Below are 15,157 nucleotides of genomic sequence, written 5' to 3'. Positions count from 1 at the left end.
TTGTCATGATCATATTAAATGAAAAAAAAAAAAAAAGCATTCTATATGGTGTCGTGGTCACTCCTGCAAAATGTTTTAGAGATGCAGATCAAATTTATTTAATATTTCTACAATAATCCAGTTACAGTATCTCTAGCAAATGGAATTGGTATAATTTACCGCTGGACGCATGGCCGGCAGTTGGTATCCCGACAACGGCTGCCCAACATGGGTGAAAATCCCAATCGTTCCTAAGGTAAGTATCGCTAACCTAATTCCCTCCCCTAACCCCCCCAGTGCCCAACCCTAACCCCCCCTTCCCCACTGCCTAAACCTAAATCCCCCGGGGGGTGCCTAATCCTAAATCCCACCCGGGGGTGCCTAACCCTAACCATCCCCCTAGCCTAACCCTCCCCCTAGCCTAACCCTCCCCCTAGCCTAACCCTAACCTCCCGGGGGGGGTGCCTAACCCTAAGTCCCCCCCCAGGAACCCTAAACTGAACCCTCCCCCCCAGCGGCTATCCGCGCTCGGCGCCCCATCAATCGGGATGCCGGTTGCTGGTCTCCCGGTGTTGGTAAAATGGCAGGCGTCTAGATTTAAATGGCTGTCATTTAACCCTTGTCAAAGCTGAATAATTGGCTAAGACAAGTTCAGGTTAAAATTTAATCGCAGGTGACGCCATCTTGTGACTGGCCGCAAGACGCCATCTTGAAAATGAGAACGCAAGACAACATTTTGTGAATGGCCGCCTAAGCGCCATTTTAGACAAACTCACATTTTAGTACATGTGGCGATAATACTAATAGCACCATGCGTTTGCATCTTTCACCATTTCTCATACACACACTAATACACACAATTGCGCTGTTAACTAGTTGCATATTAGCGAATGCATAGGACTTTGTATGAAACCGCTGTTTTATTAGCTTTATGCGCACGCATCTGCCCCAAGTTAACTAGCGTCCTTATTTCAAACCCTGAATACCCACACATTACATATTCACACATAAGGTTCAATAAGCTCTAAAGTATATGATTTAAGTTTGTTCAGTTAGTTTAAATGCTGAGAAATAAAGATATTTGATAACTAAGGTATTATACATGCTAAACAAGTCATGTTTGGAGATGTACTGATGCGTATCCTTTTTACAGTATTCCAGTGTTATCGGTGGGGAGATCGCATCACGCATTCCCGAGTTATGGATCGCAGAGCCTACAAGCAACAAAATGTATATTTTAGGAATAATTGTTAGGATGCTGCAGGAGGCGTGAAAAGGAAGAACCCCAGCTGTTAGAGGCAGGGAGAGTCTGTTTGAACCAGCCTGTTAAATGTGCTGTAACAGATGCTTCACCCCTGAGAACCAATGATATCAGCAACAGACTTCCCTATTGTCCTGTTTATTCTGGGGGGGTATAAATATGAAACGCTGGTTCTGAGTCTTCGTGCTGAATGACGAGGGGTCTCTTGCTGATGCCTATCTCTGGGTCCGGAAGCGCCTGCGTATGTATACTGTACTTGCGGTCTGTATAATTTCCTTTTGCGCCTAAATTGTGTCTTGATCAATTGCGTGTAACTGTCTGAACTTTTACCTGAATATCACTTGTGCTTTGGAACCACAGATTCCACGTCGAAGTCTTTATTTATGGTATGACTGCGTACGCAAACTAGCGTCATCCTTAGAAGGTATAGCCAGGACATTAGAAGGTACAGGCAGGACATTAGAAGGTATAGGAAGGTGTGTATAGAGGTTCTGATCCAGTATCGTTAGTTGGGAGCTCGTAGTGAAGTCACTTACCTGCTCACACGGTACATACGGTCATCGATATTTCAGCAAAGGGTGGAGTGGCCACATGCAGGGTTTGCCTGCAACCGCTTTGTGCTGAAAGATCGCTATCCGTCTCCGTGTCAATCAAGGGAGCTGACTAGAATCCAGGGACAAGAGAGGAAAAAGTTTGTTTTCCTCTGTTGATAGAACCTTACGTTTAAAGGAGTGTCGCAGTACTGAGTACGCGACTAAGTCGTAGGTTTGCGCATAGAAAAAAAGACGCACTTGTGTACGCAGTTAAAAAGCCATTATACGGTTGTGTGGTAGTCGAATTATTGTGTATGCTACTGGTCGCACAATAGCGTATACGTACTTCCGGTTGTGCTGCCACGTGTTTGAACAAAGCCATTGAGGTTTACATTTTTTTCTATTACCAATACCTGGGTTAACGTGTATTTTTCTGCGCAGGAAAAAAGTGTGTAACAGTGAATATTTGATGAACAAAGTTAAGGGTATCGTATGATCCTTAAAGGCTAGGTGCAAGGGTTAGTCTAGCTGCTCAGTAAGCAGCTTTACCGTTCTATACACAGTAGCAGGCGTACATGTTGTCTTCGTTGTAGAGAGGTGCGTGAGAGTAGCCGACATATAAACTCTCATAGGTGTGTAAGTTGCCTTACTAAATCTTATCCAGGTGTGGAAGTTGTCTTTCAAATCTTATCCAGGTGTGGAAGTTGCCTTACTAAATCTTATCCGGTTGCGGAAGTTGCCTTTTTCAAATCTTATCCAGGTGTGGAAGTTGCCTTACTAAATCTTATCCAGGTGTGTGGGCGCCGCCGACTTAAATCGTCCACAGGTAAGTGAAAGTGTCTTGATTGTCTTTCACCGGTTTAAATCTTTATTGAAAAGCGTAGGAGTTATCTCAGAATGGGAGCCACGCAAACAGTAGAGATGTTAGGCAATGATGTGTTGCTAATGGAGGCACCGATCGGATCGGCCCGTCGTATCATGCATACCAAATACGGTACTTATGCAATAAGGTGTTGTGATTTATGGTTTAATATGACGAGGAAGAGTGTTAGACCGTTTCTCAGAATTGGTAGCTTTGATAAAAATGTGTTAGACAATGTCTGGGATCACATCAGTTTGATGCGCTCCCGAGAGAAAAAGGTTAAATATTTTGAATGTTTAAAACTGTGGCAGCATGAAGGGGATGCGTGGCTTAACAATGTGCAAAACGACGCAAACTAGCGTCACGAGCACATTGTCAGAAAATACATCCGCGACGCTAAATTGCAATACGGGCAAGCCGCAAAATGGCACGCACGTGCGACAAGGTAGCGTCGTGGAGAGTATTGCCAGCAGTTCACACTCACCTCCCCCACCTTATGTGAATGGAGGTGCAAGTACAGTTACCAAAAATACCCATAAAAATGTAACAAGCAACTTGTACCCTCTCTTAAGCAATTATAAAGAAAATGTTCATGATGCGGATGATGAGCCTATTGTAATGTCTGCCATTTCCCATGCTGTGCAGATGATAGATGCTGCATCACCACAATCACGAGTGGTGCCGCCATCTCCATCGGTAACAGCAAGGGAAGTGTTAATGCCCTCTGCACCCGTAGAGAAAGTTGTTCATACCATACGTAGCAGCAGCAGACTAAACCCCCAGCCAGGTAATCAGGTCAAAGGTAGCAGCACTACCGGTCTGCACACCATTCGGAAAATAACTGTTCCAAATGGAAATGCAGACGCGAACGGTATAGTGCCCACGAGGGAAGTAGTAATGCATTGTCCTTGGACAAGAGCAGAACTAAATTCCATCATAAATGATTTCCCCGATCCCAAAAAGGAATTAGCCTAATGTCAAAGATTTTTGAGGAATTTGGGTAGTTCACATGAACCCACTAATAAAGATTGGCGTGTGGTGTTAAGGGCCTGTCTGCCACGCAATACCGACGTGACAAAATTTAGCAACATTTCCCGCACTGTAACTCAATTGGGTATATATTTTCCAGTAGTAGTTAACTGGAACAAAATTTTCACCATTAAGCAGAAAGAGAGTGAGACTGCAGAAGATTACTGCGATAGGGCTCTGCAGGCTATCACCCAGTACACTGGGATAGAGGATATTAAAGATAGCACTCACCACAGGGGATGATAGTTACGGTACTTGTGGACGGTCTGAAAGAGAGTTTAAAAACTCGGGTTCAGACCTCACATCCTGGCTGGCGGGGACTTACAATAGATACCCTCATAGAAACCGCTTTTGAACATGATAAAAACATCTCCAAAAAGAGAGAAGCCCAGAGCGAAAAACTAATGGCTGTCAGTATACAAGCTCTGGAGGGAATGACGGTAACACCACAGCCAACAGACACACTTGCACTTGCACACACACTCACTTCTGAACAAGTATGTGCTCTCACTAACCCCACTCAACAACAAACACAACTCCATCCCACTAACCCGATGCAACCACAGGTCCCAGGCTATCCACCAACTTCTTATCCCCCACAATACCCTTACCCTCCATATCCTTACCCATATCCACCACCTTTACCCTCTGCGCAAACCTCACAACACCACATGTCTTCACCCGAAACACGAACCTGTTTTAACTGTAAACAGGACACTTAAGTAGAAACTGTACAGTAAAAGGAGTAGGGATCCCACATCAGGGAAGACCTAGATAACCCCATAAGGGATATGCACAGAGGCCAGCAAATGTTCAGCAGGCACTACCTCCAATTGTAGCCGTAAATGCTTTATTGGAGAATGGTAGCCAACGCTAGGGGTCAGGTCATACCTGTAGTCTACAGATGGTCAGGTTAACGGGAAGTACTAGGGAAGAACCGGTCATGATGGTTGATGTAGCTGGTACTGAATATCCTTTTCTTGTAGACACAGGGGCGACCAGGTTGGTGATAAAATCTCCCGTTAATTTGCAGGTGACCAACGAGACAGTACCAACTATGGGTGTAACAGGTAAAGTGGAACATTATCCTTTAACAAAGTCCATAGAGGTTACTATTGGGCCGTTGCATACCAGGCATTCTTTTCTCCTGGCTGCTGCGGCTCCTACTAACCTACTGGGCAGAGACTTGTTATGTAAGATGGGATGTGTTATATATTGCACCCCTGATGGTGTATTTCTAGATATCCCACAGAAAATGGAATACGAGGTGTGAGATATGTTAGACACTCCTCAAAGGATAATGTACAGTTTTAAAGGAAACTCCATCACAGGTAGATGAAATGTTGTCCCTAATTCCAGATTCCCTTTGGACTAAAGATGGACAGGACACTGGATTAATGGCAAACGTAAGCCCTGTAAAGGTAAATTTAAAAAGCGGAAGGCAAGCTCCAAAATTCCCCAGTACCCACTAAAGCAGGAGGTAGAACTAGGGGTTTTTCCAATAATTGAGCGATTATTGCAACAGGGAATTTTAGTTCGTACAGCTAGTGTAGCCAACAGTCCCATCTTTCCAGTGAAGAGTGGTGGGAGGGGTTATAGGCTGGTACAAGACCTTAGAGGTGTTAATAAGGTAGTAGAGAGCCAATTCCCTGTAGTGCCAAATCCAGCTGTCATTCTGATGCAGATCCCACCAAATGCAACCCATTTCAATGTCATTGACCTCTGTTCTGCTTTCTTCTCTGTGCCTCTCCATCCTGACTGTCAGTATCTATTCGCATTTACATACAGAGGTTTACAATACACATGGACACGATTACCCCAAGGTTTTATAGACAGCCCCAGTATCTTCTCCCAGGCATTGCACGATCTTTTCAACCTGCCAATGGATCTGTTCTAATTCAATATGTGGACGATTTATTGCTGTGTTCTGACTCATTTATGTCATGTTTGAATGATACTAAACTTTTGTTACTTCATCTCTCACAAACAGGACACAAGGTGGCTAAGGACAAACTACAGCCATGCCAATCCAGAGTAAAATATTTGGGACACTGCCTAACCCAGGGGTTACGACACCTTACAACAGATAGAATCCGGGCCATACAAAACATGACACTGCCGCAGAATCAACAGCAAATTCGTACCTTCTTGGAAATGTGTGGATACTGTAGAATGTGGATACCAGGTTTTTCTATTTTGGCCTTACCTTTACAGGAATTAGTCTCTTCCTCAAAACCCGATCATGTCATACACACAGAGGAATCAGAACAGGCTTTCCTTAATCTTAAGGATAGTCTGACAAGAGCTCCTGCATTGGGAATACCTGATTATGAAAAACCTTTTGATTTGTATTGTACAGAAGCCGATGGTTTTGCTGCAGGTGTCCTTACACAAAAACATGGTGATGCCAGTAGGCCCGTAGCATACTACAGTGCCCAATTGGACACGGTAGCAAGATCACTCCCCACCTGTTTAAGAAGTGTAGCAGCTACCGCTTTATTGGTGAATAAAAGTGAGGACATAGTATTGGGCCACCATATGATTGTCTACACTCCCCATGCTGTATCTGCTCTGTTGAACTCAGCTCAAACCAGACACGTCTCCTCGGCTAGGTTCACCAAATGGGAACTAGCTCTAATCGCTCCAGCAAATATTACTGTTAAACTTTGCAGTACGCTGAATCCAGCAACATACCTACCATATGTACAACATGATGTACAAAGGGTGGAAGGAGAGGAGTTGCTGGCGGGAGGTGAGTTCGGCAGACAATGATACGCACGATTGTATGACACATCTGAATCAGACCTTTACTGCTAGACCTGACATACATGACACCTTTAGAGAATGTGGATGTAACTTTTTATACGGATGGGAGTTGTCATAGACAAACAGACACAGGTGAATTATGTACAGGTTATGCTGTCGTAAATGACACAGACATCATAGAAGCTAAACCTCTCGGTCCTCCTCACTCAGCCCAGGTGGCAGAGTTAGTAGCACTGACTAGAGCATGTGAACTGGCAGCAGGCAAATCTGCTAACATTTACACTGACTCGAGGTACGCGTTCGGGGTGGTGCACGATTTTGGGGCTCTATGGTGTCTGAGAAATTTTATGACAGCAGCAGGCACACCAGTTGCACATTCCCAACACATAAAACATCTTCTAGAAGCAATCCAACTGCCCAAAGCAGTGGCAGTAATTAAATGCAAAGCCCACACATGTGAGGATGACCCGATGTCACTGGGCAACAACAGAGCTGATGAAGCTGCAAAATGGGCAGCAGGGTTAAAAATGTTTCCTCCAACTGAAACAATTATGTCATTTCAAGCTATTGATATGCTGAAATTAATTGAGATGCAAAATTTGTGTTCAATTCAGGAAAAATCCATTTGGAAGTCCAAGGGATGTGGGCAAGAGTCCTCCGGGCTCTGGAGGGACGGACAAGGTAAGCCAGTAGCCCCCAAGGCATATTACCCCAGCCTGGCTGAAGCAGCACACGGTCTGACTCATCTGGGCAAACAGGGTATGTGCAAGTTGGTGAGGGCATACTGGTGCGCACCAGGTTTTTCTTCACAAGCAGAGAAGATAGCAATGTCCTGTCTGACCTGCTTGAGAAAGAACATAGGGAAAGCGATCCCTACCAAACCGTCCCACATTCCACCGACTGATGGACCTTTCCAGGTGATACAAATTGATTTCATCCAATTACCACCCTGCAGGAACCTTAAGTATGTATTAGTGTGCACAGACGTATTTTCTAACTGGGTTGAGGCTTACCCAGCGGCCACTAATACTGCTGCGTTTACTGCTAAGAAAATAGTTCAGGAATTTGTATGCAGGTACGGTATCCCTAAAATCATCGAGAGTGACAGGGGAACCCATTTCACAGGTGATGTTTTTCAAAATATGTGTAAGCTGATGGGTATTAATAGCCGACTTCACACCCCCTTCCGACCGCAAGCCAGTGCCAAGGTAGAGAGGATGAACGGGACTATTAAAAATAAGCTAAGTAAAATCATGGCAGAGACTGGACTAGGATGGCCAGAAGCTTTACCTTTGGTCCTACATAGCATAAGGACCACTCCTAGACCTCCTCTGAATCTGTCCCCATTTGAAATGTTGTTCGGTAGACAACCTCATTTGATTAGAAGTCCACAGGAAGATCTAAAGGGTAACAACGAGGTAACTGTGAAGTATCTTATATCAATGAGTAAGCAGAAATTGTTATCTAATGATATGCCTGAAACGAACTGTCATGATGTTGAACCAGGAGAATATGTAATGATCAGAAATTTCTTGCGTTCAGGTTGTTTGACTGATCGGTGGGAAGGTCCGTACCAGGTGCTGCTGACGAGTACTACATCTTTGAAGGTGGCAGAGAGAGATACCTGGATCCATTCCACTAACTGCAAAAAGGTCAATCAACCGGTGCAGAAACAAGTCGGAGACAAAGCTGATAGCGTGGATCTGTCGCTCGCGAGCTTGTTCCGGGAGGATTGAAAAGGTCGTAGTAAGATACCTGAACTGAGAGAAATTTGCAGGTCTTGTTATGAAAATGGACGGGCCTGCTGTGTTCATTTTCATATTCTCTTTTAGAGTATTCACCATCCTGGTCAGTCCGGGGATATCCAGTGTCTGTGATGGGGGACCGATTGAGGAAACGGGAGCTGATGGCAGTGCTGATGGAGTGGAATCAGGAGGAGTGCAATGCCAATCAGGGGAGTGCCTTTCCAATCTTAGTACTGTTATTGTTAAAAGAGCTGTCATTCCAGATACTCAGGGAAGGTGTGGAGGGTTATCGTCTGAAGATTCCTGTATTTGTGAGGTTTGTGGGTCCCTAGTTGATGAGAACTGTATCCAACGGTGCCAACCTAAATATAATCCGTACTGGGGTGGGTATCCTCTAGAGGATTATCATAGCATGGTAGGCAAAGTGTTAAATCAAACTGATTGCTGGGTGTGTTCACATGTGCCCAAGGGACAGCATAACGTAGGGTTGGTGCCATTTCCGCTGAATATCGCGGAAATTTTAGAATTACAAAAAGGGAAAACATTGGATCGAAAATTCCTCTCATCCAAACCACCTCATTTCAAACTCTATCAATTCCAAGTAGATAGATCACTTTTGTGTTTAAACATAACCAACCCCAATAAACCCGGGAGTTGGGAAGTGATGGGGAATAATCAGACGATGACCTTCTCGCAAAGAGCTGATAATGAGTCCATAAACTATGACCTACTGTGCTCCATTAAGTCTGGTGGGAAACATTTTAGGTATCGGTATACATTGAGTTCCACCAAAGAAATTATTGGTAAGGTGCCAAATGGTTATTGTGCTAAAATAATACAGCCAGAAACTTGCATGTACCAGATGGAAGAACCAGAAATAGGATTGTTTGCAAGGGAAATGTGCTTAATGATAATGATGCATACCATTCCTTATGTTCTCCCTGATAATGTATATTTCATCTGTGGAAGAAAAGCGTATAAATGGCTCTCCCTGAGTTCCGAAGGTTTGTGTTACCTGGGAAGAATAGTCCCAGAAGTTATGACCCTCACACATGTTGAAATGCTGGGTATACATAAAAACACACCATCACCATATCTTCACACACAATATGAACACAGAGGCATAAGAAATATGGTACCTGGTGATATACATAAAGCCACACAGTTAATCAGTGAGACAACTGGCTTTCAAGTTCTGGTCGCATTGGACCCCACCAGGATCGCTCGGGGTACATTAAATTTTAGATATATCCAGGAACTTGCTAAATTAATAGATATCTCCGAGATGTACGATGACACATTCAGGTATACAGGGAGAGAATTTCAAGCGTACAAGAAAGAACTGGTGCAACACAGCCTAGTGTTGAATTATTTAACTGCTGTTACTGGAGGGTATTGCGTAACATTAGCCACCCAATTTGGAGTAAAATGTTGCACCAATGATACCAGCGACCCTAAGGAGGTGATAGACCGGAAGATGGATGAGATTCTGCAGCTAAAGTGGGAATTTCGCAAAAACCATAACGCTTCAGTGGCTGAAGTAGGGGAAAAGATAGAAGGATGGGTGTCATGGCTGAACCCAGTAAAATGGTTCTCAAGTCTAGGGGAATGGGTCCAGGAAGTGATCGCCAGCATAGGCAAATTCTTAATCCTTATACTGATTGTCATCATAATAATTGGCATATGCGTCCGGTGTGTTCCAATTGTGTTGAAGTGTGGAAAATGTAGAAACAGAGTGAAACGAAAGAATGAAACTATGATGGTGGTCAGTAATGACAATATGTATACTGAGGTAAATATAGAACTGCATTACAACCCTGAACTAGCAAATACAATCGTTTGATGTATTATATTTAGACATGCATAGAATGTATTATTGAAATGTTATTCATAGAACACCTCAGATGATGTAAAGTCTCAAATTCCCCTTCAAGACTGCTATTATAAGACTGGTGCATTCCCACACCTTTCACATGATCTCCCAAGATCCGCGGTGTGCGTATAATAGTAGTTTTATGTCCCCACCCAGAGACACATTATTGATGGATAAAGAACCACCTTGTGCCATCCCATAATAACACCAAATAATATGTAAATGTAAGCCTAAATAAAATTCTAATAACAGATTGTGATAGCATGTTGTTTGCTATCAAAGGGTGGACTGTTGAAGCTGAATAATTGGCTAAGACAAGTTCAGGTTAAAATTTAATCGCAGGTGACGCCATCTTGCCACTGGCCGCAAGACGCCATCTTGAAAATGAGATCGCAAGACGCCATTTTGCGAATGGCCGCCTAAGCGCCATTTTAGACAAACTCACATTTTAGTACATGTGGCGATAATACTAATAGCACCAGGCGTTTGCATCTTTCACCATTTCTCATACACACACTAATACACACAATTGCGCTGTTAACTAGTTGCATATTAGCGAATGCATAGGACTTTGTATGAAACCGCTGTTTTATTAGCTTTATGCGCACGCATCTGCCCCAAGTTAACTAGTGTCCTTATTTCAAACCCTGAATACCCACACATTACATATTCACACATAAGGTTCAATAAGCTCTAAAGTATATGATTTAAGTTGGTTCAGTTAGTTTAAATGCTGAGAAATAAAGATATTTGATAACTAAGGTATTATACATGCTAAACAAGTCATGTTTGGAGTTGCACTGATGCGTATCCTTTTTACAGTATTCCGGTGTTATCGGTGGGGAGATCGCATCACGCATTCCCGAGTTATGGATCGCAGAGCCTACAAGCAACAAAATGTATATTTTAGGAATAATTGTTAGGATGCTGCAGGAGGCGTGAAGAGGAAGACCCCCAGCTGTTAGAGGCAGGGAGAGTCTGTTTGAACCAGCCTGTTAAATGTGCTGTAATAGATGCTTCACCCCTGAGAACCAATGATATCAGCAACAGACTTCCCTATTGTCTTGTTTATTCTGGGGGGGTATAAATATGAGTGTACGAACGCTGGTTCTGAGTCTTCGTGCTGAATGACGAGGGGTCTCTTGCTGATGCCTATCTCTGGGTCCGGAAGCGCCTGCGTATGTATACTGTACTTGCGGTCTGTATAATTTCCTTTTGCGCCTAAATTGTGTCTTGATCAATTGCGTGTAACTGTCTGAACTTTTACCTGAATATCACTTGTGCTTTGGAACCACAGATTCCACGTCGAAGTCTTTATTTATGGTATGACTGCGTACGCAAACTAGCGTCATCCTTAGAAGGTATAGCCAGGACATTAGAAGGTATAGGCAGGACATTAGAAGGTATAGGAAGGTGTGTATAGAGGTTCTGATCCAGTATCGTTACCCTCGCCGGGATTAAGCAGGCTGTCGGGATTAGGTCCGCCGGTTTCCCGATTACATACCTTAGCAAATAATGAGGATGGAAGGGGAACCAATTGCCACGTCAAGTGGGGCACGTGCCCTAATTATTTATCTTAACCACTGATCTTCTGATTCACACTTCAATCCCTGGAGAAAGACCTCCGCATAGGTAGTGCATAATACCAAACAAAGGCAGCAACTGATTCTTGACAAAATTGAACAATTTAGCATAGATTCAGAATATTCCATCAGTCCTGATCAATCCATTGCCATGGCATTAAGTAACATAAATCTAGTAGGAGTAATAAAATCAGATTTTAGCTGAAAAACACCATGTAACATATTTTGAGTATACAAATACCCAGAAATATCCAGATTTTAATAAAAGATCAATATAAGGAAATGGTTTAAGGAGTATTTCGACCAAAGTCCTAACCTAAAAAAAAAAAGCTTACCACCACTTAATGAGTTATTTGGCCTAATAAGAAAAAAAAAAAAAAAACAGTGCAATAATACTAGAGGTCAGATGTAGATATAGAGTTCCTGACATTGGCTATATAGCAAGTTGCAGATATATTAAAGGCTGGATTCCAATCTAAAATATGTTATTTACTTTACCTCCTCAAGCCTCATATCCTCTCTGCCATATTGGACAATTATCTGTTAATGGCAAATTTAGTGGCTTGGCCTATATTAAATATGGAGGCGGCCACAAACAGCTCTTAATAATAATATGTTTTGAACTCTGGAAATGTTATATTATTTGATTAACAGGTACAGTTCATTACTATTACCTTTATTTTTAACCAAAGCAATGAGTGGGTATATAGTTTTATTATGGAATCGGGTGGTGACAGTCTACAAAAGGGTTATTTCTTCAATTGTTCAATTGAACTACTTGCACAAGTTTTTTTGCACATATCCACTTCAATAATGTTACATAAAAATGCCTAAAATGTAGTTAACATTTATTACCATACTAGCCAATTAACCAACCAGTAGGTCTTTAGGGTGTAGGAGAAAACTGTAGCACCTGGCGGATGCCCATAAAAAAATAGGAAAAAAACATACAAACTGCACACAGACAGGGCCATCAGACTCTAACCCAGTGATTTTCATAACATTCTAAAAATTTCTTTCAATCCCCCAAGGGAAAAAAAAGACACACACAATGGCACAATGGCCCCCACGGGAAAAAACACTCACAAATTGGTCCCCCACAGGAAAAAGAACTGACATTGGGCCCCACAGAAAAAATATAAAACAAAATGGTCTGCACAGAAAGACACAGACACACACACACACACACACACACACATTGGCCCCCCCAGAAAAAAAACAAATAATCACATTGGCTGGCGTACACAGAAATAAAAAAATAATATTGCTCCCCACAGATAAAAACACATTGCTCTCCAGAGGAAAAAAAACAAAACACACTGCTCCCCACAGATAATAAAAAAAATTCACATTGGCCCCCACAGAAAAAAATTAAATAACCAGAGGAGAAGGCTCACTGTCATCCCTGTCCTGTTCCTCGTCGGCTAGGATGGGTCAGTCACACTCAAGCACTGAGTATACAGTGCAGAGTTCGAAGCTGTGTGCAGGCGGGCATGCAATGTGGCGTACGTGACCTATGTCACACCGCTGCGTCTACATAAGTCGCAGGCGTGCATGAGCCTCCCACAAGAGCCCAGCAGTGCCTGGGCCACCAGTACAAGTAAAGTCAACTTTGACTTTGCTGACCTCGCAGCACACTTGATAACACTGGTGTGCCACAGCACAGTGGTTGAAAAACGCTGCTCTAACCATTCATCCAGAACCGAGGACAGGGCCATAACTATGGGTGTGTGAACCCTGCACTGCCCAGGGCGCAAGACTGAGTAGGACTGCATCATTGCTGCCTTAGTGGCATGTAAATCCGGCTTGTAGGAAGCCTGCAATGGCACATTGCAGCCTGGAGAGTTAGCCGACGCATCCTTAAGATGTGTCGGGTGCTCAGTTTCTTGCACCTGGTCTCCTCTTCTGTGATTCATTTTCTTTCAAACAGGGGTAGGAGGGACTATTGGCAGATTTTGGAACCATTTTTTTTACCTCTACGGAATCCTTCTCCCCATGCCAGGAGTAGTATATTGTACTTACTAAATTTGGTATAACTTACCAATGAAGATATCTGTTCCGTCAACTGTGTAATGTTAAGATAGCATAGTTTGTATTCACACAGTTAATACCATCTCCCCTTTACTTCTTGAGGATACTTCTCTGTAGTGATAGCAATGAGCCAAGTAATTGGTGTCAGACATCCACAGAGCTGCATGTTCTTGAAGGAAAGATCAGTCACCACGTGTCCACTTTTCTCAAACACACACAGTATAACATGGTTTATTTTGCCTCACCCTGCTTTTGGCACATAGCCTTTATGCTTAAACAATCTGTCTTTATCTTGCTCGTTTGATAATGTCTTTCAACTGCTCAGACGGTAATCATTTCTTTGTTAGATATTTGGGCTGTAGAGCTCTACAAAAGATAGAAAAGACTGTAGTACCATGCCATGAAAATGAGCAACCTGCAACATTATGTTCATGTACCTCCCAATTCATTTTATATTAATAAAAGGGTAGAATTTCTGAAAGTGGCCACTGACTTTACAATCCGATTATTTAACACATTATTTAGGGGTCTATTCAGCAATGATTTTTACATAAAAAATGAGGAAACTTATTTAAATCCGCTATTCAGCAGTGGGATAATGGCGAAGAGAACGCAATTATCTTCTCCAATAATGCCCTGCTCGCAGAGTACCACACTGTAGGGATCAGCCATTGCTCTCTAAAGTGCTGTAATGCTTTTTGCTATTCAGCAAAGCAAAAAGTGTTAAATCACTCGAAAAATATTTACTTTATATAACGTCATCTCAGAATCCTAAAAACCGCAGGGACAGAGGGAAATTTTCCCATAAGTCCCTGAAGCATCTTGTAAGTCCGCCTAGTCTCTGTAACCAGAAAACATGTACAATGCTTAGTGTCACTCAAAAATACAAGATAAACAGACTTCAAATACTAACAATTTATTAAATATAGGATTTTAATTAAATCCACAAGTAAATAACTCCCGGGAGTGTTGAAATAAATAACAATAAAAACATTTGAATAAGAAAAAATATATAATATGAAATCAAAATAATAATAAAAACAGTCAATTCTACAAATATACAAAAGTAGCACTGTTAGGATTGAATGTATTCATAAGTAGCAAAACTCAAATCAGACACAGTAGCAAAAAGTCCCTAGCATCAATCTGGGTACAGGTTACTCAAAATATGCCTTTGATTGTCATTCCATATTTGCTAGGTGTAAACGGCGGCGGATTGGGATGGAAAACCAGCCCGGGAAATATCTGAAAGCAGCCTTACAAAGAGAAAGGGGTCTCTTTATGGGGGGGGGGGGGGAGGAATTTCCTCTTCAAAAACAAGTTCTTTAAACACTAAAACTGGCAATTTTGGCTACACTAGAAGCTGATAAATATAGGTTCCCTATTATAGGGTTCGTCCGAAAGCAGTTAACCTACCAGTATGTTTTTGCAGTGTTTGATTGCACCCCAACAAACATTGGAGTGAGTTTTAAAAGTGATGTTGTCCATAGCAACC

The 15,157-nt window shown here is 42.6% G+C and overlaps 1 protein-coding gene across 7 annotated transcripts in view; it reads right to left on the bottom strand.

Annotated features, from left to right (window-relative positions):
- The window catches only part of B3GNT4 (UDP-GlcNAc:betaGal beta-1,3-N-acetylglucosaminyltransferase 4), a 93,422-nt gene that overhangs the window by 29,931 nt on the left and 48,334 nt on the right, over window positions 1-15,157 (bottom strand). For 2 of the 7 annotated variants that reach the window (XM_088449079.1, XM_088449076.1), the window contains exons 2-3: window positions 13,908-14,028; window positions 13,673-13,831 (exon numbers count right to left, since the gene is read on the bottom strand). The exons of 2 other annotated variants lie outside the window; for them this stretch is intronic. The gene's annotated coding sequence lies outside the window, so the exon portion shown is untranslated. Of the gene's footprint in view, window positions 1-13,672; window positions 13,860-13,907; window positions 14,029-15,157 lie in introns of those variants that run through there. 3 more of the 7 variants (XM_088449077.1, XM_088449078.1, XM_088449080.1) reach the window with 3 other exon arrangements.

This window comes from Taudactylus pleione, unplaced genomic scaffold (assembly GCF_031769625.1).
Source record: "Taudactylus pleione unplaced genomic scaffold, aTauple2 ptg000479l, whole genome shotgun sequence".
NCBI classification, from domain to species: domain Eukaryota; kingdom Metazoa; phylum Chordata; class Amphibia; order Anura; family Myobatrachidae; genus Taudactylus; species Taudactylus pleione.
The sequence above is the reverse complement of the archived record's forward strand: the minus strand, read 5'-3'. Positions and strand labels throughout refer to the sequence as shown.